The sequence below is a fragment of the Dipteris shenzhenensis genome, chromosome 29, assembly GCF_047967505.1.
Source record: "Dipteris shenzhenensis isolate YYH24624 ecotype China chromosome 29, Dip_SZ_1.0, whole genome shotgun sequence".
Classification (NCBI taxonomy): domain Eukaryota; kingdom Viridiplantae; phylum Streptophyta; class Polypodiopsida; order Gleicheniales; family Dipteridaceae; genus Dipteris; species Dipteris shenzhenensis.
In genome coordinates, this window is record NC_141624.1 from 282,718 (window position 1) to 288,634 (window position 5,917).

A 5,917-nucleotide genomic window follows, 5' to 3' on the forward strand; every position below is an offset into this window, starting at 1 on the left:
CTCCCCGCCCCCTCTCAGCCGCTCCCCCCCCCCTCAGCCGCCCTCCCCGCCCCCCCTCTCAGCCGCTCCCACCCAACCCCCTCCCCGGCGGCCGCGACCGCCAGCCCCCCTCCCACCCCCTTCGCTCCTCCTACCCCTCTCACCCCTCCCACCCAACCCCCTCCCCGCTCCCGAGCTGGCGGCCGCGCCGCCAGCCCCCCCTCCCACCCGCCAGCTCTCCCTCCCACTCGTCGTGCCAGCCTCCCCTCCCACCCCCTTCCCTCCCACCCACCTCCCTCTTCGCCTCGAGCTGGCGGCTGCTGCCGCCAACCCCCTTCCTCCCCTCCCTTCCTCACCTCCCTTCCTCCTCCCTTCCCTCCATCCTCTTCTTCTCCTCCCCTGAACCTTTCTCTCTCTAGTTCCTCTCTCTTCAAATTTTAAAAAAGAAACTAGAAAAAAAAGTTTGCAAGTACCTGGAAAAAGTTTGTAAGTTTGCTCTTTCTTGCTTTCTTGCTCTTCCTTCCTTGCTCTCTTGATCGTCCTTGCTTTCTTGCTTTCTTGCTTCAGTGAATGAAATGAGGGGAGAATGAATGAAGAAGGAAGACTATATATAAGAAAAATTAGGTTTTCCTCCTCCTCTCCTATTGGCTTTCCATTCCTCCCCTCTCTCCTATTGGCTTTTCATTTATCTCCTCTCCCATTGGCTCCCATTACTCCCCCTCTCCTATTGAACCCCCATCCCTCATCCATTAGCCCTCCTCCCATCCATCCATTTCTTCTTCCTCCCCATTGCCACCACTCCCATCCCACATTTCCACCACGTCCCATACTCCTCCCATTTCCCAAAATCCCATATTTCCCCATCTCACCCTCCTCTTTTTCATCCCCTATTAACTCCCTCACTCATTTCACTCCCTTATTAGCCTACTCCCCTATTACCTTCCCCTCTCCCATTCCATTCTTCCCTCCCCACTCTCACGTCCACTTCCCATTACTCACTTGCCATTTAAAAACTATTAATATATTATTATACTATTTTTTATACTTATCATCATACACCCTTATTACTTCCCTATCCTATTCCACTCCTCCCTCCTCATTCCCACTTCCACTTCCCATTACTCACTTGCTATACACATTTGCAAACTATTAATATATTATTACATGATTTTTTATACTATTTGTAAACTTACATATGGGCAAAATCACAGGTGTCAAAGCGATCCTATTGTGGTCATACAACAACTGTGCTTTTATTCAAGGGCATATTTATCCTCATCAACAAGCTTATTTACTCAAGGTATGAAGTGCATAATTTGTGCACTAGGTGTTTACTTTGTGTCAAAATTGTTTGCCACACACACACACATATACATATACTGAGAATTTTCTAATATTATGGCATCTACATTTCTCCAATGGGCACAAAACTTTGTACACTCCTCAACCTAGGTCTTATTGACTTGCATACAAAGTGGTGCACCCATCTCATAAGTACTTGTTCGGATAACACACCTCCAAACGTATTTTATGACGATTGTGCATAACACTAGCAACAAAATGGTGTATCATGTGAGATAGACTATGCAAAGCATATCCAATGGACACAAGACTTTACACGTTTCTCAACCTAGGCAGTATTGACTTGTGTGCAAAGTGGCATCCCCATCCGATAAGTACTTGTTTGAAAAATACACCTACGATCGTGTTTTTTGACGATTGTGCATGACACTAAGGCAACAACGGTGTTTTATGCTTGATCGACAATGCAAAGCATATCCGATGGGCACGATACTTTGCACACACCTTCAACTAGGTGGAATTGACTTACATGAAAAGTGGCACGCCCATCGCATAAGTGCTTGATCAGATAACACACCTAGCAGCGTGTTTTTTTACGGATGTGCATGGCACTAAGGCAAAAATGGAATTTAATGCTCGATCGACCATGCAAAGCATATCCGATGGGCACGATACTTTGCACACACCTTCAACTAGGTGGAATTGACTTACATGCAAAGTGGCATTCCCATCGCATAAGTGCTTGATCGGATAACACACCTAGCAGCGTGTTTTTTTACGGATGTGCATGGCACTAAGGCAAAAATGGTATTTAATGCTCGATCGACCATGCAAAGCATATCCGATGGGCATAATACTTTTCCTATACCTCAACCTAGTTGGTATTAAAATGTTGTCAAAGAGGCACACCCATCCGATAAGTACTTGGTCAGATAACATACCCAAGGGCGTGTTTTTTTGCGGATGTGCATACCACTAGGGAAAAAACGGTGTATAATGCGTGATCGACCATGCAAATCATATCCGATGGTGACAATACTTTGCACGCACCTCAATGTAGTTAAAAAGGACTTACGTGCAAAGTGGAGCCCCCATCTGATAAGTACTTATTTGAATAACACACATATGGCCGTGTTTTTATATGGTTGTGCATGACACTAAGGCAAAAACGGTGTGTTATGCTTGATCGACCATGCAAATCATATCCGAAGGTGACAATACTTTGCACACACCTCAACCTAGTTGAAACGGACTTGCGTGCAAACTAGAGCCCCCATCCGATAAGTACTAGTTTGAATAACACATCTAGGACTGCGTTTTTTTACGAATGTGCATGACACTAAGACAAAAACGGTGTTTTATGCTTGATCGACAATGCAAAGCATATCCGATGGGCACAATACTTTGTACACACCTTCAACTAGGTAGAATCGACTTACATGCAAAGTGGCACACCCATCCCATAAGTGCTTGAACGGATAACATACCTAGCAGCATGTTTTTTTACGGATGTGCATGACACTAGAGCAAAAATAGAATTTAATGCTCGATCGACCATGCAAAGGATATCTAATGGGCATAAAACTTTTCGTACGCCTCAACCTAGGTGGTATTGAAATGTTCTCAATGAGGCACACCCATCCGATAAGTACTTGGTCAGATAACACACCTAATGGCGTGTTTTTTTGCGAATGTGCATATCATTAGGGAAAAAATGGTGTATAATGCGTAATCAACCATGCAAATCATATCCGATGGTGACAATACTTTGCACGCACCTCAAAGTAGTTAAAACGGACTTGCGTGCAAAGTGGAGCCCCCATCTGATAAGTACTTATTTAAATAACACACCTATGGCCGTGTTTTTATATGGTTGTGCATGACACTAAGGCAGAAACGGTGTGTTATGCTTGATCGACAATGCAAAGCATATCCGATGGGCACGATACTTTGCACACACCTGCAACTAGGTGGAATTGAATTACATGCAAAGTGGCATTCCCATCGCATAAGTGCTTGATCGGATAACACACCTAGCAGTGTGTTTTTTTACGGATGTGCATGGCACTAAGGCAAAAATGGTATTTAATGCTCGATCGACCATGCAAAGCATATCCGATTGGCACGATACTTTGCACACACCTTCAACTAGGTGGAATTGACTTACATGCAAAGTGGCATTCCCATCGCATAAGTGCTTGATCGGATAACACACCTAGCAGCGTGTTTTTTTACGGATGTGCATGGCACTAAGGCAAAAAGGGTATTTAATGCTCGATCGACCATGGAAAGCATATCTGATGGGCATAATACTTTTACTATACCTCAACTTAGGTTGTATTAAAATGTTGTCAAAGAGGCACACCCATCCGATAAGTATTTGGTCAGATAACATACCTAAGGGCGTGTTTTTTTGCGGATGTGCATACCACTAGGGAAAAAATGGTGTATAATGCGTGATCGACCATGCAAATCATATCCGATGGTGATAATACTTTGCACACACCTCAACCTAGTTGAAACAGACTTGCGTGCAAACTGGAGCCCCCATCCGATAAGCACTAGTTTGAATAACACATCTAGGACTGCGTTTTTTGATGAATGTGCATGACACTAAGACAAAAACGGTGTTTTATGCTTGATCGACAATGCAAAGCATATCCAATGGGCACAATACTTTGCACACACCTTCAACTAGGTAGAATCGACTTACATGCAAAGTGGCACACCCATCCCATAAGTGCTTGATCGGATAACATACCTAGCAGCATGTTTTTTTACGGATGTGCATGACACTAGAGCAAAAATAGAATTTAATGCTCGATCGACCATGCAAAGGATATCTGATGGGCACAATACTTTGCACACACTTTCAAATAGGTGGAATTGACTTATATGCAAAGTGGCATTCCCATCGCATAAGTGCTTGATCGGATAACACACCTAGGAGCGTGTTTTTTTACGGATGTGCATGGCACTAAGGCAAAAATGGTATTTAATGCTCGATCGACCATGCAAAGCATATCCGATGGGCATAATACTTTTCTCATACCTCAACCTAGGTGGTATTAAAATGTTGTCAAAGAGGCACACCCATCGGATAAGTACTTGGTCAGATAACATACCTAAGGGCGTGTTTTTTTGCGGATGTGCATATCACTAGGAAAAAAACGGTGTATAATGCGTGATCAACCATGCAAATCATATCCGATGGTGACAATACTTTGCACACACCTCAACCTAGTGGAAACGGACTTGCGTACAAACTGGAGCCCCCATCCGATAAGTACTAGTTTGAATAATACACCTAGGACCGTGTTTTTTCATGGTTGTGCATGACACCAAGGCAAAAACGGTGTTTTATGCTTGATCGACAATGCAAAGCATATCCGATGGGCACAATACTTTGCACACACCTTCAACTAGGTGGAATCGACTTACATGCAAAGTGGCACGCCCATCCCATAAGTTCTTGATCGGATAACATACTTAGCAACGTGTTTTTTGACGGATGTGCATGACACTAGAGCAAAAATAGTATTTAATGCTCGATCGACCATGCAAAGCATATCCGATGGGCACAAAACTTTTTGTACGCCTCAACCTAGGTGGTATTGAAATGTTCGCAATGAGGCACACCCATCCGATAAGTAATTGGTCAGATAACACACCTAGCAGCGTGTTTTTTTACGGATGTGCATGGCACTAAGGCAAAAATGGTATTTAATGCTCGATCCACCATGCAAAGCATATCTGATGGGCACGATACTTTGCACACACCTTCAACTAGGTGGAATAGACTTATATGCAAAGCGGCACGTGCATCCCATAAGTGCTTGATTGGATTACATACCTAGCAGCGTGTTTTTTGACGGATGTGCATGACACTAGAGCAAAAATAGTATTTAATGCTCGATCGACCATCCAAAGCATATCCGATGGGCACAAAACTTTTCGTACGCCTTAACCTAGGTGGTATTGAAATATTCTCAATGAGGCACACCCATTCGATAAGTACTTGGTCAAATAACACACCTAATGGCGTGTTTTTTTGCGGATGTGCATATCATTAGGAAAAAAATGGTGTATAAGTGATCGACCATGCAAATCATATCCGATGGTGACAATACTTTACACGCACCTCAATGTAGTTAAAACGGACTTGCGTGCAAAGTGGAGCCCCCATCTGATAAGTACTTATTTAAATAACACACCTATGTCCGTGTTTTTATATGGTTGTGCATGACACTAAGGCAAAAACGGTGTGTTATGCTTGATCGACAATGCAAAGCATATCCGATGGGCACAATAATTTGCACACACCTTCAACTAGGTGGAATTGACTTACATGAAAAGTGGCACGCCCATCACATAAGTGCTTGTTTAGATAACACACCTAGCAGCGTGTTTTTTTACGGATGTGCATGGCACTAAGGCAAAAATGGTATTTAATGCTCGAGCGACCATGCAAAGCATATCCGATGGGCAAGATACTTTGCACACACCTTCAACCTTGTAAAATAGACTTACATGCAAAGTTGCACGCCCATCCCATAAGTGCTTGATCGGATAACATACCTAGCAGCGTGTTTTTTGACGGATGTGCATGACACTAGAGTAAAAAAAGTATTAATGC